This window comes from Felis catus, chromosome F2 (assembly GCF_018350175.1).
Source record: "Felis catus isolate Fca126 chromosome F2, F.catus_Fca126_mat1.0, whole genome shotgun sequence".
Lineage (NCBI taxonomy): Eukaryota > Metazoa > Chordata > Mammalia > Carnivora > Felidae > Felis > Felis catus.
Window position 1 is genome coordinate 53,734,034 of NC_058385.1, and position 26,605 is coordinate 53,760,638.

The following is a 26,605-nucleotide window of genomic DNA, read 5'->3' on the forward strand; positions in this document are numbered from 1 at the left end:
ATAAGAGACTCTTAAATACAGACAACAAACTGAGGGTGGACAGGGGGGTGGGGAGAGGGAAAATGCTTGATGGGCATTGAGGAGGGCACTTGTTGGGATGAGCACTGGGTGTTGTATGTAAGCCAATTTGACAATAAATTCTATTTTAAAAATCTCAGGGTTAGGATGAAATATAAATAGAACATAAATTCATAGTGTTCTGCAATTGTAGTAAGGCATATCACCAAATGATTTTAGGACACACACGCATGTGTGCGTGCACACACACACAATTTCTATACTCCTCTTGCACAGTATTTTATTGGACAAATAACAAAACTCCCGTGTAGTCCTTGGTTAAGGCAATATGTTTGATTCCGGTCAACAGGTTTATTTTAAAAGCCTTCAAGTGGGAGAAGTGAAAGGAATCTGCATTTATTGAGTGTTCATGGTGTTTTAAGCATCTTTCCATATCATATTACTTAATCCTTACAACATGTCTCCAACATAAGTATGAGCTGCTCAACTTAATGATAATAATGATTAAATTTGGGGAATGTATGAGCTTTGCTCAAGGTCACATATAGCAAAAACGATACACATGTACTCACAGTCCTTGTGTTTCATCTCCCACTCCTCAGTCTGACTTGTGACCCTATCACTTCAGTAAAACAACTCTAACAAAGTTTATCAGCAATTTCCATGTGACTAAATTCATTGGATACTTTTCAGTTCTCACCTTACATCATTCCAGCAGCATCTCACACATTGTACAATTCTCTCCTTCTGGAAACACTCTTATCTAAGTCACCTTTGCTGCTATATCAAAATGCCATAAACTTCGTGTTTTAAACAACAGAAATTTATTTTCTCACAATTATGGAAGCTGGAATTTCAAGATCAAGGTGCCCACATATTTGGTGCCTGGTGAGGACCTACTTTCTGGCTTTCAGAGGGCTACCTTCTTGCTGTGTGCCCAAATGATCTGTTCTTTATGGGAACAAGAAGAGAGAGAAGGCTCTTGTGTTTCTTCTTCCTCTTATAGGGGCACAAATTCCATCATGGGGACTCTACCCTCATGACCTCATCCAAACCTCATTACCTTATTACATTATCGTGTTGGGGATTAGGATTTCAACATATTAATTTTTGAAGGTGTCATAAGTAAGAGATGAATCACTGGGTTCTACCCCTGAAGCCAAGCTACACTGTATGTTAACTAACTTGAATTAAAAAAAAGTAATAGTTGGGGCACCTGGGTGGCTCAGTTGGTTGAACATCTGACTTTGGCTCAGGTCATGATCTCATGGTTCACGGGTTCGAGACCCACGTTGGGCTCTGTGCTGACAGCTCAGAGCCTGAAGCCTGCTTCAGATTCTGTGTCTTCCTTTCTCTCTGCCCCTCCCCTGCTCTCACTCTGTCTCTCTCAAAAGTAAATAAATAGGAAAAAACATTTAAAAAAAAGTAATAGTACTTCAAAATACTAAACTGAACTTATAACCTGCTCCTCCAGAAAAAATATCTATCCAACATACATACATACTTGATCTTTTCTAGAATACTGTGTTACAAGGAATGGCACCACCATGAATTACACTGAAATTTTCATTTATTGGCACAATTAGTGTCTGTTAGTTTATAATCAGTCAGCCAAGATATTAATTGTGCAACTACTATCTGTTCCAGTACTATTCTAAACTCTGGGCAAACAGTGGTACCAAAACAGGCAGAGTCCCTATGTTAAGAATTATATGATCTAGTGAGGGGATACATAAAATTAAAAAAACAGGGAAAGAGGTTAAGGTGTGATTGGAAGAGCTGCTATAGCTAGGGAAGCCCATTCTTTAAAAAAAATTTTTAATGTTTACTTTTGAGAGAGAGAGACAGAGTGTGAGCAGGGGAGGGGCAGAGAGAGAGACACACACACACACACACAGAATCTGAAGCAGGCTCCAGGCTCCGAGCTGTCAGCACAGAGCCTGATGCAGGGCTCAAACTCACAAACCGTGAGATCATGACCTAAGCCAAAGTCAGATGCTTAACTGACTGAGCCACCCAGGCACCCCTAGGGAAGCCCATTCTGAAAAGATACCAAATGATTTGAGACTTGAACAATGGAAAAAGGGAAGCCACATGGCATTGTTGAGGAAGAGGAATCAAGTAGAAGGAGCAGCAACTATAAAGGTCTTGAGATGCAGTTGAGTTTTACATGTTCTAGAACCCAAATGCAAGCCAGTATGGCTGGACCGTAGTGCAAGAGAAGGATAGTGGAGGGAGGGAGGTTAGAAAGTTCTGCAAGACAGTGACATTCAGATCAGATCTCTGGAGTAACAAAGAAGTAAAACAATGACAACAAAAAGCTAGGTTAACAGTTGAAGAAAAAGTTACACTTATAAGAAGTTAGATAGTGGTTTGTCATTGTACCTCCTGAAACATAAGGAATAGAAAACAGGCCTGGCATATTCTCAATCTTGATATCTACTTTCATACTGTCCCCCTTTTAGGGGAAGTTTGGAGGCAGATGTGATGGACTTTATTCCATGTCTCTAAAATCACCCCATGGTGAATGGACAAAAACTGATGAGTTCAGAAAATTGTGAGAAGACTGGGAATTTTGGCTAAAATGTTTCTTGTATACAAAGGATTGAACATAGAAATTCTATTGACATCTAATTACTGGCATGTGCAGGCTGATAAGTGTTACCAAATGCCTTCCTAAATAAGTATAGGGTGGTGTGGAAAGAACTGTTTCTCTGTTGGTTAAATGGTGAAAGCAGTAACCTATTAAGAGAATTATTCTCAGAGACTGAATGCTAATTGATTTTATGTGCATGTCAAGAAGCCAATCAATGACAGGCTTGCTGCAAAATAGCAGAGCAAAGAAAAATATACAAAGCAGATTGTAGTCAAATGTGGAAAGCATCTGACCTTATCACTGAAAATATCTAGTTTAATGAACATTTTACCAGTTTGACATCCATAAACTGCATAAAATCCATGATCTGGAATCTCTCGAATTTCACTCTGAATAATTGTAGATACATGTAAATTTGTTTAATAAAGGAAAACAACTTTATAACTTCAAAACCCTAAAAAAATTTCTATTGAAATGAAATTTATATAATATAAAATTAGCTATTTTAAAGTGTATAATTGATTGGCATTTGTACGTTGTGCAAAAATCATTGTCTAGTTTTGAACTATATAGTTCCAAAAAGTGGAAACAACCCAAATGTCCACTAACAGATGAATGAATAAACAAAATCTGATATATCCTTACAAATGAATATTACTCAGCCATAAAAAGTGAAGTACTGATACATGCTACAATGTGGATGAACCTAGAAAACATGCTAAGTGAGAAAAAAAAAGACCAAATAGGTAACATTATATGGTTTCATTTATACAAATTTCCAGATTAAATAAATCCATAGAAACTTTATAATTTGTGATATGATGAGTGATGGCTGACTTCTCTAAGCACTGTAAACCTTTATGAATGTTGGGACTATACCTTATTCATCTGTTTCCTCAGCCCAAAACATAGTTCTTGGCACATAGAAAACCTTCTGTATCAGTCAAGGTTCTTATAGAAGTAGAACCACCAGGATATATATGTGTATATTTACAGTATTTATCATAAGGACTTGACCTTACATGGTTAATAGAGGCAGAAGAACTAGTCTCTATGATGTTTAGTTTCTAAGTCTAGCGCTGGAACCAGATGTCCATGTGCAGGTAGTTGGGAACGCAAGATGGTTATGGACTGGGGGAAAAAATACAAACTGGAAACTGTGAGTTTGAACTGGAACCCTTGAGAATGAACGAATGAACTGGAACCTCTACATGTTCCTTATCACCTCCAGGTTTACAGTTTTAATGATGAAGGTTTTCTTCAGAAGCTAGTGCCTTTCCCATTGTCACAGACCTAAACACAAACCTGGACCAGGAGTTGGAGAACTTAGAGCAGGAGATGTGGTAGGGTCTCGAGGAGTTACTGCTGCCACCCTCCAGCCAGAAAGCCAGGAGGTTAGCTCCAATAGGCAGGAGCTGCAGAAGTGCCCTGTACTGCACCAGCCTTCTCAGCACTAGAAGACATCTGGGCTTCACTTGTATCTTCCATGTCTGCACCTGAACTAATCCCATGAAGGAAAGGTGGATTCTGGGAAATGTAGTTCAAGTTTGGTTAAATTGATGTAATGCCTACAATTACCAGGAATGCTTCTGGAAAAATGAGTAAACAAATGCAAGATACAATGCTCTAGCAAGCATTTCTGTAATTTCCTTGCCTGCAGAGTATATGAGAAATATTTTTCAAGTACCCATATAGACGAGAAAATGGATTGAGCACTCTGCTAGCATTGTTGTTTTATATCTTCACAACAACCCTATGACATAATCACAATTTTTATTACACAATTATTTTTTTTAATTTAATGATACAGGTATTATTACAAAGATCAAGCAAAAGAAGCACAAATTGTTAACAATAGGTACTTAGCCTCAGTAGCAAATAACTGACCTAGAAAACCATATTTAGATCTATCCCATTATAAAGCCCATGTACTGTCCACTATATTGCCCTGTGCTCCACAGTCCCATCTTGATTTTCTCCATTTTATGTATAGTGAAGTTTTCTGCTGCTTTCTCCTCTTTTCCATCTTCCTCCTTTTCAAGAAAAAAAAACTATCTTTTTCTTCCCATGTAACTGCTATTTTGGACAGCTGAGTTGTATAATGTATACTTGTTCAATGGTGCCTGTCAGAGATATTATGAGATTCAGCATCAGAAAATGACAGAATCCTTTCCTTTTTTCCTCTTAGGAGTGAATTATTCTCTCCCTCCTGGTCTCTTTGCTGTGCCCTCTGCTGTTAAATCCACTTCCATGCTCTCAGTGATCTTCCATAAAACCATGAGCACGTCAAATTCTGAGATATTCTTCTCATCTGTTTGTGGGTGAGTCTCACAGGTCTCCAAAAAGTGTGCTGTTTTGCAATAACATAATACTCAATATTATCACAAAAAGACTTACTATATAATTAGCAGATTAAAGAATTGTGTGTATTATCTGCCTAAGATCAAGCACAAAAGTATTAATGACTGTTTTTGGGTACTTACCATGAGCACGGTCTGAGATAAGAGTTTTATATGAATTATCTAATTAATCTAAATGACCACTCAATGGAAGGGTTAATTATATGTTGACATTAAAAAAATTTTTTTAATGTTTATGTATCTTTGAGAGACAGAGAGAGACAGAGCGCAAGCAGGGGAAGGGCAGAAAGAGAGGGAGGCACAGAATCCGAAGCAGCTCCAGGCTCTGAGCTGTCAGCAGAGCCTAATGTGGGGCTCAAACCCACAAACATTAGATCATGACCTGAGCCAAAGTCGGACACCTAACCGACTGAGTTTTAAATGAAAAAATCTGAGGCTTAGAGAAATTTAAAAATTTGCTCAAAGATATAGATAAGTAAATTATCAGGTCCATTTGATCTGAAAGCCCTTGGTCTTAATTATCATGAAATTTCATTTAAAACTCCTTACCAAATTCTTCCTATTTTATTTAACAAATATCCATTGAGTGCTTACTAGATGTTCCAGTATTAATAGCAGGTTAAAATGCCATCACACAGGATAAAATAAGGAATATAGTCACGATCATATTCTTTTGTCCTAATAGCTATCTTCAAAGCCAGTGTATAAAATATGTATTAATATTTGGTAGGTGGAAGCCTTTTTTGAAGTGTCTCTCCAGAAAGGCTGGGAATGCAGTAATTTCCCCCCCAACGACATTAAGATTGTTGCTCTTGTTTTAGTAGGCAGTAGTTAGATACATCTAACAACTGCAAGTTTAATTGACTGAATTTTTAAAATTCAAGCTTTTGTCTGTGTATTTTATGTACACAAAACAAACTAGGAAAGGATATGTCTTATTTTCATAAATTTTACCTTTTCGTTACAATGCTCTGTGAAGATAGGGATCTAGAGAATAGAAGAACCCAACTTATGGTAACAAATGGTTATGGAGATTTCTGCCGCTACAACACTGGATCCTCTCTCAAGCTGTTTCAGATTGTCCTTTTGCTATTTGTGCTATAGTTTCCTCTCTCCCCTTCATAATGTTCCCCACCCCCCCGCTTTTCATCTTAGATCTTTAGTGCATCCACAGTGGAAAGGCTGTGAAACTTGACTGGAAGGGGAAATTTCATTAGAGAATATAGAGCACAAGAACACTGGAGACCTGGCCAAAGTGATCTTCTCTAAAGTCTGTCATCTACTTCTTTTCACAGCACATATGGGATTCTTGATTGGAATAGCCAGTGGCTGTCCACTCGGTCTAGTGTTTGCTAAAGAGATTCTTTAACCTAGAGCTTCAGTGAAACAACAATAAAAGTCACAGAGATGATTCCTCCACAACATGGGATCAGAACTATGTCTGGTTTAACTTAAGCTACTTTTGTGAATATTGCATTGTATGTGATAGATGGATTCTGACACAAGCTTCATTTCCTCCTTCACTGTGTGAATTAATTTGGCTTGCCATGGCTCAGAGCATAATACTTTGTAATGGTTTGCATTTTGCTTTCTCTCTTTGTACAGAGTCAACTGATCCTCTTTTTTTGTATTTTTGTTTTTATGTGATTACCTGATATCTCTTCTTCTTTTGCAAGTATACTCAAAGTTTACTTTATCAACTGAGTTGTTTAAGGGAAATACTTCCTTCAATATTTCTGAAGATGATCTACTTCCAATTATCCCTCACCCTGGATATCTGTCCTGGGTGCCTGGCTTTCATTGTTTTGTTGCTTGTTTTTCATATATATACTTTTTTTTTCAGAGAGAGAGACAGATTGTGAGTGGGAGAGGGGCAGAACGAAAGGGAGATGCAGAATCCAAAGCGGGTGTTAGGCTCTAAGCTGTTAGCACCGAGCCCAACGCAGGGCTCAAACTCACGAACCATGAGATGATGACCTGAGCTGAAGTTGGACACTTAACTGACTGAGCCCCCCAGGCACCCCACTTGTCTTTCCTTTAAAAACAATGTTTATGTATTTATTTTGAGAGAGAAAGAGAGAGCACTTGCATGCGAGCAAGTGGGGGAGAGGCAGAGAGAGAGGGAGAGACAGAATCCCAAGCAGTCTCTGTGCTGTCAGCGCAGAGCCTGACACAGGGCTTGAACTCACGAACCATGAAATCATGACCTGAGCCAAGACAGAGTCAGACACTTAACCAACTGAGCCACCCAGATGCCCTATTTTTGCTTTTTAATCTTGACAGTTCTCTATCTATCTGTGCTGTGGTAATACTTCTCATGTATGAAATGGCTACCATATATAACCTCTTGCTTTCATAGTAATTCTTCAGAGTGGTGTTATCTCTGTTTTACAAATAAAAACCCAAGAATCTGAGAAATTCGACTGTTTTTCTAAGGTCATACATCATGATTTAAATCTATGTCTATCTGAATTAAATCTCAGAGTTACTGAAAAGGTATTTTATCCATTTCTCAGTGTAGTGAGAAAAGACTATTTGAATGGAAGAAAATATGTAGTGGTCATAAGGCATGGGGCTCTGCAGTTGGACTGCTTGGGCTCAAACTCTGGTTCCACCTTTATTGTCTAATTAACTTTTATAATTTTTTTTCAACGTTTTTTATTTATTTTTGGGACAGAGAGAGACAGAGCATGAACGGGGGAGGGGCAGAGAGAGAGGGAGACACAGAATCGGAAACAGGCTCCAGGCTCTGAGCCATCAGCCCAGAGTCTGACGCGGGGCTCGAACTCACGGACCGCGAGATCGTGACCTGGCTGAAGTCGGACGCTTAACCGACTGCGCCACCCAGGCGCCCCATATTGTCTAATTAACTTTGAATGAATTACTTGAAATTTCTGAGAAATAGTTTCCTCATCTATAGAATGGACATAATTATATTAGCTAACTTTCTGGGATACTGTGAGGACTAAACATGGTTTCACATATGATATCATCGTTAAAGGATGGTGGCTGGCATGTGGGAAGACTTTAGTACATGCTAGCTGCTGTTACTGTTATTGTTATTATGTTTCCTAACTGAAAAGTAGTTTACTAAACAGAAACATTGGTGTCATGATGTTTCCTGGGAAATAGCAATGAAAGTCCCTCATGACTTTAGAAGTTCAGAGGTTTGAGTGTTTAACTATTTTATACACATGGTCACATGGGGCCATATCTGTGCTGGAAGAAAGAAACGATTTTTTTCCTTTAAATTAGTGCTTTCCAAGCTATGGTAATATTACCCCTTTTTTTCTGTCCTGACTCTGTTCTTAAATATGAAGTGGAATATTCACCATTTACCACACAATGCATGAAGTAGCCTCATCCTATAAAACCCTATTCCTGGAAAACAACCTTGGCTTGGCTTTGGTGATTCTAAATGTGAGTATCAGAGTCCAAAATTGACTCCCTGGAAAGGCTGTTCAGACAGCAGTTAACAAATCACCCTCTAACAGGAAGAATTCCCGGACAAGCTGGGCAGGATCAGGGCTCTCACTTCCCATAAATCTCCTACCAGCCATTGCCCTTCTTTCTGGGAATTACCACTATTGTTTTCCATTTTCTCTTAATCCCTTCTTCTGACTTTCCCTCTTCACTTTCTATCCTCATTCCTTCCTTTCTTTTCTTCTCTTAGGGAATTAAAGGAGATATCAAAACCAAATATAAAACTTACCCCTTGGTATGCCCTGTGTCTGCAATACTGTGTGTGCTGTGTATATTTAAAGTTGGGAATTTAGAACTTCAAGGGGAGGGACGATGTCTAGTCCTGCTCTGGATGATACCTAAAACAGAGCTTCCCACTCCGCCAAGGCCACAGAGTCATTGACGAAGGTCACATTCTCAAAACACACACACACACACACACACACACACACACACACACACACACACACATGCACGCATACATTCGTGGGTGTTAATCTTATTCAGTGCTCCATGACATTGACCATAATACCTCAGATGTATTTGGAGAAAAATTATATTGAAATAATAATCATAAAAGCAATGAACAATTGGGGCTTCAATTTGGGTTGTAAGAATAATCTCTACAAAAGGATTAGAAAAGAAAGCCCAGGCACCTTGAATAAAACTTTCTCCTCTGCTTTGCTGTAAAACATCTATTAAAGGCATGGTGGTCTTAATTACTTAAAATACTGAAATTAGTTCAAACTGTCCCTTTCTGAATTTCCTGGTGTTTGCCTATACTGGAACATTCCTCACCTTGGTGAGGTGAGTCAGCTTTTTCCAGTTCTCTAGCTCATTAACTGACTTGTCCCTCTGCCAGTGGTTTCCAAACCACTCACAAGAGTGCGACAAAATTTCACTGGTATGAAGTAAAATGAGAAAAATAAGGATAATGTGAGGACTTTTTTTAGGGCTAAATTTATTTAATTGAAAGGAAGATCATTTACTCTGAAATTATGTAATTTCTATATTTTTGTGACAAAGAGGTCTTTCTTTTATGAAAAGATCTGCAAAAGAGGAAAATTGAGGAATCGTGGCCTTAAACTTTGGGAAATGTGAAATGGAAAAACCACCTTAGGCCACACATGGGGTGCATGTATGTGTGTGTGTTTATAGCCAGGCGCCCACCTCAAGGGATCAAGTAACTGGACAGTTCATAAAGGAGGCTCTGAACAGGGGACCCAGTATGGAGTGTTAGCCCCAGTTAGATGGTTGCTAAAGCAGAGGAGTTACTGAAACAGAAGGGGCAGTTCTTCTGTCATTACAGAAAAACTTTTACTCTTCACATTGCCCTTTTGGGCTGTATTTTCTTCCTCTGATTGGTGTCATTTTTAACCTGATTTCACTTGAATAAAATTGTTCCCTAGGGAAAGCCTTGATGAGCAGGCAACGAATTAAAACAGGAAATGAATGAAAAGAAAAAAAATGCTCTGATGATATTCCTAGTTATAATGGTACTTTAAATGAATGTCATGGCTCAAGTTTTCTAGAAAACAGAATGCAGGACAAGGCTTGATTGATGATGCTTTTTGTTTGGAAGTGCAATTTCAGGACAGCAAAAAAGAGAGAAAAAAGAAGTGCTTTCACATGCATAGTGCATTTAATCATCTCAACAGAAATAAAGCAAGTAAGTGATCTAATTGAAATTTTGAGAAGCTGCTTTTAAATGCCATTTTTGGACGTCCTTAGTGTTTCCATGATTAATAAATGAGTGAAGGCACTCAGGCAGGTGAATGGCCGGCCCAGGTCTATGTAGTGGGAGAGTGGCACAGCAGGATTCAGAATCAGGCTGAACTGTTGAGCCGATGAGCCTTCCCCATAACTGCAGACTGGCAGCACACGGCTTCTAGAGGGATCTCTGGGACAAGGATTATTATTCTAGTTTTGAAGAAAAAGGAAATAGATGCATTGGAGAGTTTAGTAATCTGTCTAAAAACAAACTAGCAAATCAAATCCAATTATGAAAAGAAAGAAAAAAATAACAAAAATCAAATGATTATAGTGGGTTCGGGAAAAGCATTTGACAAAATACAACAGCCATTTATAATTTTTAAAAAAGCACAAAACTCAGCAAACAAGGAATAGAGGGGAACTTCCTCAACTTGAAAAAGAACATCTGCAAAAACTTCAGCAAACTTCATATTTAATGGCAAGAAACTCAAAGATTTCCCACTAAGATTTGGAATAGGCAAGGACGTCCCTTCTTACCAGTTCCTTTTAACATTGTATTAGAAGTCCTAGCTAATGCATGAAGACAAAAAAGGAAATAAAAGGTATACAGATTGAGAAGGAAGAAACAAATACTTTATTTGCAAATGACATGATTGTCCATGTAGTAAATACAAAAGAATCAACAAAAATACTTTGAACTAATAAACTATTGTAGCAAGGTTGCAGGATTAACAAAGTTAATCTACAAAAGTCAATTGCTTTCTTGTATGCCAGCAATTAGCAAGTGGAATTTGAAATTACAAACACAGTAACATTTATATCATCATCCCTTCCCCAATGAAATACTTAGGTATTAGCCTAACAAAATACGTACAAGATTTGTAATGAAGAAGACTACAAAACTCTGAAGAGAGAAACCAAAGAATAATGAAATAAATGGGCAGTTACTTCACATTCATTGATAGAAAGACAATATCATCAAGATGTCTGTTCTTCCTAACTTGATCTATAGATTCAATGCAATCTGAATGAAAAACACAGGAAATTATTTTGTGGACAAATCAATTTAAAGTTTCTATGGAGAGGCGAAAGACCCAAAACAGCCAACACAATATTGGCAGAGAAAAAAAAAGTTGGAGGAATGACACTATCCAACTTCAATATTTATTGTAAAGCTACCTGAATCAAGATAGTGTGGTATGGGTCAAAGAATAAACAGAGTAATAGAACAGAATGGAGAGCCCAGAAATAGGCCCACACAGATATAGAGAACTGATCTTTGACAAAGGAGCAAAGACAATAAAATAGAACAAGCATGGTCTTTTCAACAAATGGCACTAAAACAACTGAACATCTCTTTGCAAAAAAACTGAGCCAAGACACAGACTTTACAGCCTTTACAAAAATTAACTTAAAATGGATGGTAGACGTAAATGTAAAACACAAAACTATAAAATTCCTAGAACAATAGGAGAAAATATATATGATCTTGGGTTTGGCCATCACTTTTTAGATGCAACACTAAAGATAAGATCCATGAAAGAACTAATTATAATTCAGTTTTTCCGTAAACCTAAAACTGCCATAAAAAATAAAGTCTGTTTCAAACAAGCAAACAAACAAACAAACAAACCTGCAACAGATGAAGAGTGGATGGGGATGAGGTTTTAAAAAAAAAAGAAAGAAAAGAAAAAGAGTAGCAGACCCCTAGAGAGAGAGCACTGAATGGGGACCTGACCTTGGAGAATTGCTTCTAGACCCTGCTTTCCAATTAGTTAGCATTACCTTGGGAAAGTAGCAACTTCCCTAGGCTGCATTTCCTCTTAAGAAAGTAAGCATGTAGAGGGGCGCCTGGGTGGCGCAGTCGGTTAAGCGTCCGACTTCAGCCAGGTCACGATCTCGCGGTCCGTGAGTTCGAGCCCCGCGTCAGGCTCTGGGCTGATGGCTCGGAGCCTGGAGCCTGTTTCCGATTCTGTGCCTCCCTCTCTCTCTGCCCCTCCCCCGTTCATGCTCTGTCTCTCTCTGTCCCAAAACTAAATAAACGTTGAAAAAAAAAAAAAAAAAAAGTAAGCATGTAGAATAGGTGATCTCTAAGCCTCTTTTAACCCTCCCACATGCGCAGTTTTGGAACAAAGTAATCGAGGATACTCTTGGGGGGCTCACGTAGGTGCTAGGAGTCCTGAGGAACTCAATGAGTCCTCTTGCCCCAAATTATTACCTTCTTTACTTGGTGTGTCCAATAGTAGTGACTCACTTTTTGTGTTATAAAGTCTATCTCTCTGCATATAGTAAAAGCAAATCTGGGGTGCCTGTGTGGCTCAGTCAGTTAAGCGTTTAACTTCAGCTCAGGTCATGATCTCACAGCTCCTGAGTTGAAGCCCTGCATAGGGCTCTGTGTGGCTCAGAGCCTGGAGTCTGCTGTGGATTCTTGTCTCCCTCTCTCTGCCCCTCCCCTGCTTGCGCTTCTCTCTCTCTCTCTCTCTCTCTCTCTCTCAAAAATAAACAGTAAAAAAAAAATAATAATAAAAAGCAGATTAATCCCTGCTTTCTAATACAACTACCCTTAAGAATTATATCTTCAGGCATAGGTTAGTTAGTGTGCATTTTGTCAGGGCAAATCCAGTATGTATCAGAGCAAAATCTAGTATGTATCAGGTGTTCAATATATTTGTTAAGTAAATGGGTGGATGAATCAATAATTTAAAGGAGAGGGGTGCAGATGTGAGTAGAGCTGTAGGTGCACAGAATTGTTTAGTCATGGAAAGAGGCATGAGCCCTAGAACACGGAATATATGGAGAGAAGCTCCAGAGATAGTTTTGCCTGCTTCACACTTATGCTTGAGACTTGCCCTGGGAACCCATTCCATCCCCATTTTTCATCAGTCATTCATTTATTAAAGGGATGCCTGGGTGGCTCAGTGGGTTAAGCAGCTGACTCTTTTCTCAGCTCAGGTCTTGATCTCAGGCTGTGAGTTCAAACCCCATGTTGGGCTCCACCTGGGGCGTGAAGCCTACATAAAGGGGGGGGGGGGGAGAGTGAAAAATAAGAGTGAGAAAAATAGAGATCAAGATATAATCATTAATATTCACATTTCTTAAGTAACTACTATGTGCCAGAAACTGCACTCAGCATCAGGGATTCAATGGTGAGTGTATATACCTCTTCATAGAGTTATTTGACTGGTTCCTCACTTAATGCCCACACAGCAGAGTGGATACCAGGCTTCCACCCACTTTCCTACTCTTGATACTCTTACACACCGACACAAAACTCAAGAAAGATTTTAAATGTTTTGTTCATCCAACTTCCCAAGTTTTACTGTTTTGAAGGCTAGCTGAAGTAAAAAATTTTTGTTGCTTTTCCTACTGTGAATAAATGCTGCTCCCTTCTGGAACATTAGCAGAAGTGTAGAAGACTGACTTCTGGCCAGGAAAGCTTTATAGTTCAAGAAAAGTCAGGGGTAGGAAGGGGTTTAATTAAATTTCATTGTTTTATCAATGGGGAGTTTGGTGCTTGGGAAAGTCAACTTGCTTGCTTTTATCTTGTGTAAGGAGAGAGTAACAACAGAGAATGAAAGAGGGGACTGAAACTTATGCTTTCAGACTTAGTTCATGGTACCTCTTTTCAAGTTTACTAGACTGGGGATGGTTGTTGATATTTTTGTTTCTCCTCCATGTGTATTTATCCATCTATTTCTCCTCCATTTTCCCTCACATTCAGTCATGCTTCATCTCTCTCATACTCCCCTTTCCATAGTGCGGTGACAGACAGACTCATTTTGAAGACCCAGCACATGTTAAGAGCTATCTCAGTCAGTCTGTCTGTGTATCTGTGTGTCCTCTGAATTTTGTCCATCTGGCTGTCATATATCTTCTATAGGTTTCTGGATGAGGGAGTTTAAATCCCACTCCCTATTCCTGAATTTAAGTCTACAGGAAAAAACCCCACATTGTCTTCTCCTCCATTCAGATAGTCATTCAGCAAATATGTGTTGCCTACCCACTGTAAATTAGTTCAAAGTAAAAATATCTACTCAGTGATCCCTGAAGTTCAAGGAAATAAACATCTTATGTAATATATGAGACCAAATAGTATATGTCAAATAAATCATTCAAAAACACTACTTATAATAAAATTGTGATAGTATTTAATTTCCATCTACTTCCGTAGTTGATATCCACATATTTATGCAGCTTAAATTTGTAAGGATTTTTAAAGCCCTTCACTCTACTGAGGATCCATCTTAACTTGTGTAGCAAATTCTGTAGGCTGTCCAGTAAGGAAAAAGCCAAGATAAAACTAGAAAAAGGCCTAAAAGTGGGAATGGAAATCAATGAACTTATGCTTGCAAGTGTTCTGAGCATGAAGGTTCTTTATCTGTGTAACCAATGCCTGGAATTCTATTTTAGTGTATTACAGAGGAATGCAAATTTAACGAAGAAAAAATTGATTAGAAGAGAAAGAGAGGTACCTAATTCCTGAGTGGATATTGGGAAAGTTGTTTAGTCCCTCCAAGATCCACATAGAGGGCTACTTCTAGCCCATATGGTGTCTTTGGGCACAATGGAAAGGCACACCCTTTGGGCCGGTGTAGCCCCACAGACACTAAACTTGGTGAACAGAACATGAGCTGGATCTCAGCCCTCTCTTGCCCCTTAGTCTGGTCTCCTTGTGTCATGAGTATCTGCCCCAATATAACTGATGCTCTGGCCAGATACTTCAACAGTAAAATGGAACTTGCAACTGTTTTGTGCTCTTCACAAGGTTGCTGCAGGGATCTCATGAAAAAGAAGTATACATGTATGTACACATGTATATGTACATACATACACACATGCATGCATGCATACATTACATAAGCTGTATTATACAGAATCTAATGTTCTGTGTTTGGAAGGGAGGTTATTATGTCAATAATCACAGATACTCTCATTAAAGATGCTCAGAAGAGGAGAACTTGTAGTTGCTAATGAGACATCTGTTATAAATGTCATCTAGAAAGGCCTGAGGATACCCATGTTCTGTAAAGCACAACATAGATTTCTTGGAAGCCTTCTCTTGTTTGTACCAAAATTCCAAACGGCAAAGCCAGTCTTCGTAGAGCATTCTGAATCCCGTAGCGTGAATTCACACAGGTGGCTACTGGCAGAGGACTGTGCTGGCAACTGATGGCAGCAGGTGCTGAGAGCCATCCCTGATCACACCAGAGGCACCAGCTCTCTCATCTCTCTTTTGTATTCCTTCACTTCTCAGGCCCCTGTTATTTCTTCTAGAAGAATTAGCTCAGTGTGCATGTTTCAAAAATATTTCCAATAATTAGGCTTTTAGTTTTATGGTTCAGTTTAATTTAGGAAAACAAATCACCAAGGTAAAGAAAGTAATTTTTCACTCCTCTGGCCAAAGCCAAAGTATATACTAATTTTATACCTATTCTCTCTCTCTCTCTCTCTCTCTCTCTCTCTCTCTCTCTCTCACTCACACACACACTCACACACACACACACTCAAACACCACTAAGTATGCTTCCACCTTAGGCTCTTTGACCCTTCAGTGTTTCTGCCTGGAATGCTCTCTGCATATCCAGATGAATAACCTCTACCCTCCTTTAAGTCTTTGTGGCTTGTTTAATGATGTTGACGTGCAATGAATATCGATTGAATTAAATTGAACACTGAAGGTGGTGGGAATTGTTGACCTGTACGTTTATTTTGAACTTAATAGTTTTTTGAAAATTACTTGGAAATGTTTCTCTATAATTATGTCCTCTATTTAAGTCTGATGTTTATTATATTTCATTATTCATATGTAGCTTAAATGAGCTTATCAGTATTTTTTCCAAATACTTATGCTGACCAAAAATCTGGCAGACAAACCAGCTCCTATGCTTGCTTGGTATTAACTTGTGGAGTTACCAGGTGTGAGCGTGCATGCACATGTACACATGTGCATGTGTGTGCGTGTGTGTGTGTGTGTGTGTGTGTGTGTGTGTGTATAGGAATACCTGAAATTCTTGGAGGAATCCAAGTCACTAGAAGATGAAATAGGCAAATGGGGCAATAGATAGATAGACAGTGACCTTGATCTAGAGACTTTGGGCAGCTGTTCCTCTTACAGCCTTGAAATACTGCTTTCTCATGTACTTTATACTCTTTAATTATCCCCTGATTCCAACCTTCTCCAAAGAGATTTTCAAAATTACTTGGACTGGCCAAATAATGGTGGAAATCATGTTTTGAAAAGACAAACACATGAATATTTTAGCACTAAGTTTAAAGTTCACATAATCTTTCGAGTCTTTAGTAAACCATAATCTGGTTTCAAAGCCTATAGCTACATTCTAGGATATCTACATTTTTAAGACAAACTGCTTTCTTATTTGATTTTTTTTCTTAATGATATAGTTTCATGACTATGAGTCTAATTATATTATCTGGATTATATCCCAGATTTACCATTTACCAGAAGTGTGGCTTTAGGAAAGTCATATAACTTCTCTGGGTCTCAGGTTTTCATCTGTGATTTTTTTTTTTTTAGTTCAAGCATTTAATCATGATCCAAGATGTTGGGGGTACTTTGGGACAGTAGCAGGAACAAAGCAAGGCCCAAATTACTCTGCTCCTGTGGCTCAAATGCTGTGCAGGATCCCAGGACAGGGTAGGCAACAGGTTCCCATCCCCCATTCAGAGGAGGACACAATGGGGCACGAGTCTCACTCCAGCCCTCCTCACAATGGAGAATGTCTTTCTAGGCTGTCTCGGAATACCCAGCTCTGCCTACCTGGAGAATACAATAGAGAATGACTGATATGTTAGAGCCTAGTGATCCTGGAAGGCAGGAAAAAGGGACCAGCTTGGTAGAGCTGGTCAATACCAGAAAGTATAACAGGATTACTTCCTAGAGTTACTGACAAGAGTTGATGAGATTGCATTTTAAAGTGCTTCATGAAGTAAACACTTAATAAATATTAGTTATAATTATATAATAGGATACGATGTGTTTGATGTGTCCTTAAGTATTTCCTCTGCAGTTTTCCTTTGCTTTACTTTTCTACCTAGAAGCATCACATGGCAATTCTGTTGAAACTGCTTCCCTTGTAGATGATTGGAGAAGGGTTGTAGAGACCATGATGTTGATATCAGTAGACTGCCAGATTCTTGACCTGTGATAAGAGCGGGAGATTGTGGTGAACTATGCCGGAATCTTAATGTATTCTTTAAAACCAGACCAAATCTTGTCACCACATGCTGCAACTCTCTGCGTTTTGGAACTGCATATGACTCTTGGTGCCCTTGTAATTCATTTTCTTCCTCTAATTTGCTGGTTTTCCTTTTCCAGATATCAAGTATTCAAGGTGAAGGGAGAAATAAAATTTATTTGGTACCTACTCTATGCTGGAAATTGGGTTCATCCCAACCCTTTCTATCTCCATTTTTACAAATGTTGAGGTTAAGAGGTTAAATTATTTACTCAAAGTTGTACAGTTATTAAGTGGCCAGTTAGAGATTCCATTCCTGATCTCTCTTCCTCTCCCCGACTCTTTGTGAATTAGAAAGCTGCCCCTTTAAAGGGCCCAAAGAGTATTTTACTCTCAATGCCAAGATGACCCTTACTCCTACTCCAAGCACTTTCTGTTGTCTTCTACTTATCATAACACTACTTATTTTTCAGGTGTTGTCACAATACTATGTTCTCCATCTCCCTTATCATGCTGCAAAGTCATTGTCTTGCAAGATGTAGAATATCTAACACCGTGCAATGCAACATATCAGGAGCATGTGTTATTATATGGCTAACACTGTTTTAGGCACTGATAAAAAGGGAGTAAGACGTGCAAAACAAGCAAGATTTCATCCAGATGAAAGAAGGCTTCTTCAAAGTTACCTATGGCCACTACTCATTTGATTTATAATAAAAACAGATACACAAAAGAAAGAAAAAAATTAAGCCATTTATTTAGCATCAGTTTTGTGACCAGCCCTACGATGGGTGCTGTGCATATATTGACTCTGGCAAGTTGTATAACTAAAGTAGCGGAAACACACAAAAAAGGGACCAAATTCATAATTGTGCCCATTTGGGCTGCTGCATGGTCTAGGGAGTTAAGTGCTAGATAGATGCAAACAAATACACTCATTAGTGAAGTGAGTCTCACATCAAATGAAAAGAGATAGCAAACAGGAGGTACATACATGAATTGTATGCAAAGTTTTGAGAATATCCTATTTATTTACTCAGAGATGGTGCAGTCTCTTCAAGCATGTCCACAATTACCTTTCATTTTTTCTTAATAAGTTTTTCTTTTCTACCAGGCAACTGCATTTTGATTTGTATGGATCACTCTCTCACTGTCACAAAATGTTAGATAGTTAGAAACTGATCAGGTTTTCCAGCTAGCCACTCAGACTTCTTGAATTCCCATTTTGTGTGGAAGAACACAATCTTGCTGACTTTATAGGTGTATAACAGTAATACCACCTTAGAAAAAGTTCTGTCCTAGGGAGAGACCATGACAGAAGTCATTGGGAAGGAAAAGACAGGCTGGAAACTAAGGTTCCATTGTCTGGGAGCTTTTTGAAACAGGAAAGTAAAAAGAGAATCAGGAAGGCAAATGTATATTACCCAGCATTTGCTACTTGACCAGGACTTAGGACTCTGCACATGCTCTCCTCCTGGGTCCTCTATATTTAGGCTCTAGAACTACTGATCCTGGCTCCACTCTATGAAATAACTCAAGAGTATGGGTTTTAGAGCTAGAAAGACTTGTTTTAATTGTGATTTTTCACATTTAAAAGTGTCACATTTCACATGACTTTGAACACTTAATTTTCTAAGCTTCAGCATCCTAATAGTTGAGTATCTGAGATCCTTCTTCCTTCTTTAGGAAGGCCTGGATTGCTATATACATTCCTCTTATGACCGTCTTTGCTGCGTCCCAGAGGTTTTGAGTTGTGGTGTTACCATTTTCATTGACTTCCATATACTTTTTAATTTCCTCTTTAACTGTTTGGTTAGCCCATTCATTCTTTAGTAGGATGTTCTTCAGTCTCCAAGTATTTGTTACCTTTCCAGCTTTTTTCTTGTGGTTGATTTTGAGTTTCATAGCATTGTGGTCTGAAAATATGCACAGTATGATCTCGATCTTTTTGTACTTACTTAGGGCTGATTTGTGTCCCAGTATATGGTCTATTCTGGAGACCGTTCCATGTGCACTGGAGAAGAATGTGTATTCTGCTGTTTTGGGATGAGATGTTCTGAATATATATGTTAAGTCCATCTGGTCCAGTGTGTCATTCAAAGTCATTGTTTCCTTGTTGATTTTTTGGTTAGATGGTCTGTCTATTGCTGTGAGTGGGGTGTCGAAGTCTCCTACTATTATGGTATTAATATCGATGAGTTTCTTTATGTTTGTGATTAACTGATTTATCTATTTGGGTGTCACCACATTTGGTGCATAAATGTTTACAATTGTTAGGTCTTCTTGGTGGGTAGACCCCTTGATTAGGATAAAATGCCCTTTTGTATCTCTTGATACAGTCTTTATTTTAAAGTCTAGATTGTCTGATATAAGTATGGCTATTCCGGCTTTCTTTTGTTGAGCATTAGCATGATAGATGGTTCTCCATTCCCTTATTTTCAGTCTGAAGTTGTCTTTAGGTCTAAAGTGGGTCTCTTGCCAACAGTGTATAGATGGATCTTGTTTTCTTATCCATTCTGTTACCCTATGTCTTTTTATTGGAGCATTGAGTCCATTGACATTTAGAGTGAGTACTGAAAGATATGAATTTATTGCCATTATGATGCTTGTAGAGTTGGAGTTTCTGGTGGTGTTCTCTGGTCCTTTCTAATCTTTGTTGCTTTTGGTATATATATATATATATATATATATATATATATATATATATATTCATCTTTTCTCCCCTCAGAGAGTCCCCCTTAAAATTTCTTGCAGGGCTGGTTTAGTGGTCACAAACTCTAATTTTTGTTTGTCTGGGAAACTTTTTATCTCTCCTTCTATTTTTAATGACAGCCTTGCTGGATAAAGAATTCTTGGCTGCATGTTTTCTGATTCAGCACACTGAATATATCCCGCCACTAGTTTCTGGCCTGCCATTTTTCTGTGGATAGGTGTGCTGCAAACCTGATGTGTCTTCCCTTGTATGTTAGGGACTTTTTTTCCCTTGATGCTTTCATGATTCTCTCCTTGCCTGAGTATTTTGTGAATTTGACTATGATATGCCTTGCTGATGGTCGGTTTTTGTTGAATCTAATGGGGGTCCTCTGTGCTTCCTGGATTTTGATGTCTGTGTCTTTCCCCAGGTTAAGAAAGTTTTCCGCTATGATTTGCTCACATAACCCTTCTACCCCTATTTCTCTCTCTTCCTTTTCTGGGATCCCTATGATTCTGATGTTGTTCCTTGTTAATGAGTCACTGATTTCTCTAATTCTTAAATCATGCTCTTTTGCCTTAATCTCCCTCTTTTTTACTGCTTTGTTATTCTTTGTAAATTTGTCCTCTATATCACTGATTCTCTGTTCTGCCTCGTCCATCCTTGCCGCCACTGCATCCATCCGTGATTGAAGCTCAGTTATAGCATTTTTAATTTCATTCTGGCTATTTTTTACTTCTTTTATCTCTACAGAGAGGGATTCTAATCTATTTTCGACTCCAGCTAGTGTTCTTATTATCATGATTCTAAATTCTGGTTCAGACATCTTGCTTGTACCTGTGTTGGTTAAATCCCTGGCTGTCGTTTCTTCGTGCTCTTTCTTTTGGGGTGAATTCCTTCATTTTGTCATTTTGAAGGGAGAAAAGGAATTAATGAGGTAGAAAAATTGAAATTGAAAAGAAAATTAGAAGTAGAAAAATATTAAAATTAAAAATTAAAAACACACACTCACAAATCGAATAGATGATGCTGGAGCCTAGGTGTGTTTTGGTCTGGGTGTGGAATAGTGGTTTGACAGATTAGAGAAAAGAAAAAAAAGGAGGGGAGGGGGAAGGAAATCATTTGAGAATTTGAAAAAATGAATACACTGAAGTAGACCGAAATGAGATGATGGGGGTAAAATAGAATTTGAAAAAATATACACAAAAGTAAAGAATGTAGTAGAAGAAATTAAAGAAAAATATTTGTAATAAAAATTAAAAATAAATATGAACTTTTTCATTTTCTGTATTTAAGAAAAAAGAAAAAACATGAAAAAAAGAAAAAAGATAAAAAAGAAAAGGAAAAAATCGTTTGCAAATTTGAAAAAGTGAATACACTGTAGTAGACTAAAATAAAATGATGGAAGTAAAATAGAATTTGAAAAAATTTACACAAAAGTAAAAAATATAGTAATAAAAATTAAATAAAAATATTTTTAATAGGAATTGAAAATAAAAATGAAAATTTTCTCTTTCTGCATTCAAGAAAAAGGAAAGAAACGAAAAAGAGAAAAAAGAAAGAAAAAAAGGAAATTGTTTGACAATTTGAAAAGGTGAATACAGTGAAGTAGACTAAAATAAAATGATGGAAGTAAAATAGAATTTGAAAAAATGTGCACAAAAGTAAAAAATATAGTAATAAAAATTAAAGAAAAATATTTTTAATAAAAATTGGAAATAAAAATGAATTTTTTCTCTTTCTGTATTCAAGAAGAAGAAGTGTAAAAGAGAAAAAGGAAGAAAAAAAAGAAAGAAAATTGGATAGATGAACCTGCTAACAGATTGAAGTAAGACTGAAATTACTTAGTTTTCCCCTAGAAGTCAGGTTATGTAGCACTTTATAGTCCATAAATTAAGCCAGCAGTGAGACTTATGTTCTTAAGAGTGAGGTTGGCCCAGTTGGGCAGGGCTCAGTGTAACAGCTCTGCTCTCCACTAGATGGCGCTACTATCCTACTGGGGTGGATTGTTGCAGTGCTCGTAGGTGTGTATTCAAATGCACAGGAGCGGTGAAAATGGCACCACCCAGCTACCCAGTCTGTTCTCCCGGGTCAACAATCATGCACTCGTCCTCAGTCTTCTGCTTTCATCCACTCCCCGCTTTTTTACTCTCCGTGACCAGGCCCCAGGCAGTACCTCTCTCCCGAGTTTTGTCTCAGATGCAGCTGTTTTCCCCGGCCCCTTACTTCAGAAGGACTATGGCTTTGACCCGTTCCACCCCTCTGTGGGAGGGTCTCACTGAGCAATGGCCGAATGAGCAACGGCAGAATGTCGACTGCACCCAGGAACACTCGCTGCACCCTGCTACTGCCGGTGCCCCGAGACTGCGGCCAGGTGCCAGCCTGCTCCAGAAAAAGTTTGCGAGATAGTGTAGCAGCAGCACCTCAGGGATTATGGAAAATCACAACACACATCTGGCACCAGGCTTCACCCTTAACGAACTTGTTCCAGCACCAGCGAATGTGGTTGTTTTCTGGGGTCTGCTGGGGCCAGGTGGCTTCAACAGTTTCTACCAAATGTCCTTCCATCAGTGGAACCGCTTTTCCCGTGTGGCCCGAGAACCTCCCAGACCCCACTCTGTTGCTGGGGATTCGCCCTTCCCACCAGAGCACTGCCAGGTATGGAGCTGCGGAGTTGCAGCCTTTGCGCTCCCCTTGTTTACAGTCTTAATGGAATTTAAGCCCTCTCCTTTCTCCTTTCTCCCTTTTTAGTTTAGTCCCTGCAGCTGTTTCTAATTTTCCACTTTCTCTCCAGCTGCTTTTGGGAAGGGGTGCTTTTCCCATATTCTCCTCCTCTCTCCAGTCTCCATCCTCTCTCCGCCCACAAAAGTGGTTCTCTAACTTTAGCAGCTTCTCGCTCCCCCCAGTTCAGCTCTCCGTGCCATGTACCCACTGAATTCTGTGGTTCAGGTTGTGCAGATTGTTGTGTTAATCCTCCAATCAGTTTTCTACGTGTGTAGGATGGTTTAGTGTTGGTCTGGCTGTATTTCATGGACGTGAGACACACAAAAATCTTCCATTCTGTTCCACCATCTTTAGCATCCTAATAGTTGAAATATGGAACAATGCCTGCTTCAAAGAATGCCCTGAAGTTTAGTATATTTAATATTTATGTTTGTCTGCCAGTCACTATATAATATCCAGGAGAAACTGTAAATAAGACAGATAAGGCCCAGAACTCATGTAATTTATTAGAGGAATAATCCTATGTTGAGCAGACATTTAATTAGGATCATGGGAAGTCCTGCAAAGGATGAATGTAGAGCCCAGGTGAACACAGTAGGGAAACTATACCTAGACTGGAGAAGTGCATTTAAGCTGAGACCTTGAAGCTTTGCACTGAGCATAGGAAACATGTCTTGGGAAAAGGAAACAGCAAGTGCTAAGACTCTGTGGTATGAAGGACCATGGTGCAATCCAAGACCTGAAAGAAGGGCTCAGGTGTGGTAAATAACCTGATTATGCAACAACTGTATTCCAAGGGCAGTGAGGGCCAGGAGGAGATTTCTACATGAAGGAATGACATGACCTCAACTGCATTTTCTTTTTTCAATAATCTTAAAATTTTGAAATGATCACCAACTTACAGAAAATTTGTAAATATAGGAAATAAACCTGTTTACTTTTTTTTGGAACCATTTGAGTAATTTGGTGACCCTTTACTCACAAATACATTTAGTATGTATTTTCTACAAACAAGAAATTCTCCTATGTACCCACAATACAACCACCAGTGGTAGAAAATTAATATTGATACATTACCACCAACTAATCCTCAAAACCCAATTGGGTTTCACCAGTTGTCCCAATAATGTCCTTATACTGAAAATAGCAAAGTCAGAATCCTACTACAGCCTATGACTTAGTTGTCATGTCTCTTTAGATTTCTTAAGTTTGGACAAGAACTTAGTATTTCCTTGAATTTCATGACTTTGGACCTTTTGTAGATTGCAGGCCAATTATTTTATAGAAGTCTTCTCAGTTTAGTTTGTCTAATGTTTCCTTGGCAAGAGTAAACGTGAAGTGATGCTGTAGTCTCATTGTATCCTATCAACTTGTCTCAATTTGTCCCATTACTAAATGGCATTCACTTTGATCACTTTGATTAGAATGATGTCTGCAGGGCTTCTTAACACTAAAGTTACTGTTTCCCCCTTATAATAAATAAATGTTTTACAGGTAATACTTTGAAGCTATGTAAATATCTCATTCATCATCAAAATAATAATTGAATTATTTATTAATTTGTACCTTTATTGACTCATAGTTTCCTGCTTTATTCAGTGGGTTATAACTTGTGAACATTTTTATTTAGATGTTCAAGTTGTCTCTCTCCCCAATTTGTTCATGGAACCCTTTCAAGTGAGCTTTTGAATCCTTTTGACATGGCCCCTTCGTTTTTTGTTTTTTTTTTTTAATTTTTTTTAACGTTTATTTATTTTTGAGAGAGAGAGAGCTTGAACGGGGGAGGGTCAGAAAGAGAGGGAGACACAGAATCTGAAACAGGCTCCAGGCTCTGAGCGGTCAGCACAGAGCCTGACGCAGGACTCGAACTCACGAACTGCGAGATCATGACCTGAGCCGAAGTCGGACGCTCAACCAACTGAGCCACCCAGGCGCCCCGGCCCCTTCGTTTTTTGACACTTACTTGCCTCCTAGAGCAAAGGTACCCCTTGTACTTTTCCTCACCCAGTGCTGAACCTAGGTGATCTCAAGGATCTTGGATACTTTTGGGAAAAAGAACTTGGAAACCAAGATGTGGGCACTGAGAATGCTCGGTATACTACTGGGATGTTACTACTTCAGTCCTCACAGTGGACAGAAGTAGGAGCATATGCATGTGTGCGTGTGCATGTGTGTGTGTGTGTTAATGAATCTTGTGGTATTGGATTGGAACTGGAGGTATCAGTGTGGACTCATGATTTAAAAAATATATATGGATTGAGAAATAAATTGTGTGTGTGTGCGTTCATATTCTAGCTTTTTCCTTCTTATATTTGTATCTCCCTTTTCCAATAGTGAGAAAACTGTTTCAAAATATTCTTTACATGTTTATTTGATAAATTTGGGTATGCAACAAATCTCCCATATCCATTGCCATCTCCTCCTGCACAAATTCTTGCCTCCTCCTCTTTGGGCTCTTACACCCAGTGACAATGCAAGGATGCTTACCTCATTGTGCTTTGGGTTCAACTCACAGTGCCAAGCCACCTGTTCAGATGGATGCTCTCCATCCCTACCCTGCTCAGGCTCTGATTTTCAATGCCAGGCTGCTCCCACCAAGTGGAACCTTCCTCATGTTGCTTAGATATTGGCACAACATGACAAGCTGCCCCACCTTTCTCATCCTGTTTGAGCGCTCATTCCCCACTGCAATCTACTCCCTTACTCCCTCTGTGAAACCCTTCTCACCTTGCTCTAGCTTTGACACTCCATGGTGGGGCCTTGAGTCAGAAATATTCCTTTTATGCCAACGTAATAGCAAGGAGGCTAATGTGCCTTGAATAGAATGAGTGAGGGATATCAAGTGGTGAGGGCCAGATTGTATATGGCCTACAGAGCTATTTTAAAGACTTTGGCTTTTGTTATAAGTGAGACAGGGAACCTTTGGAGGTTTCTAGTGACATGATCTGACATGTTTTAGAAGAATCCATCTGGTGCTGTGCTGTGACTAGATGAAAGAGAGACATGGTTAGAAATAATGTGCAGTGTATTATTACAGTGTATTGGTACAACATGTGGATATACTTTAAATAAAAAAACCTTACATCAGCGTGGGCTCAAATTCTATTATCTACAGTGGTACAGTATTATAAATGTCTGAAAATCATTGTTCACAGTGGCAAGAAAAACCAGCAGCTGAATGGTATTACATGGAAAAAGGGTAGACTTCTTTTGTTCCTAGGTTCAAAGAACTGATTAGTGACAACACCTGCTAGAAACAAAACACCTATGATACACTACTATTTCTACAACACTAATGAGAAAAGAGAAATTTAGGTGGGATTAAGTTGTTGATTTGTGTGGGGATGTTCTGTGTAAAGATTTGAAGCAGCAATGCTAGTGTGTGTATAATTTACCTAATGTTGTTCTGTATTCTTATGGACTTCTAAAACAACATTGAGGTGATCCAACATTTAATAATTTGGTATCATTATGAAAATAGTACATTTTCCAATCTTATGAAAACATGTAATTTATATTAGTGTAGTTTATATTCTTTTTAGAAATAATTAGAAAATAAGCAAAAAGGAGAATAAATGAAATGTATCCATTGTAGCATACTACAAAGATAGGTATTGATAACATTTTGTGTACATATTAAATCCTTCTAATCATGTATGTGGTGTACCAATAAAAATTACACAAATTATTCATACATATTTTGAATATACAGTAGTATATAGAATGGCAGTTTTTACTTTGCTGCCTTAAGTTTGTCTTCTAACATATTAAAATAATTAAGATGTTTTACTCTGATTCTTATGATAAGGGTTCTATTGAAAATTTTTTTTTTTTTTACAGAGAC

At 38.5% G+C, this 26,605-nt stretch overlaps 1 protein-coding gene across 23 annotated transcripts in view; it reads left to right on the forward strand.

Annotated features, from left to right (window-relative positions):
* Positions 1-26,605, forward strand: part of EMC2 (ER membrane protein complex subunit 2) — a 565,050-nt gene that overhangs the window by 262,846 nt on the left and 275,599 nt on the right. For 22 of the 23 annotated variants that reach the window (XR_006592742.1, XR_006592744.1, XR_006592760.1 and 19 more), the window contains one exon: positions 4,803-4,935. The exons of the other annotated variant lie outside the window; for it this stretch is intronic. The gene's annotated coding sequence lies outside the window, so the exon portion shown is untranslated. The remainder of the gene's footprint in view (positions 1-4,802; positions 4,936-26,605) is intronic. 23 annotated transcript variants of the gene reach the window in all.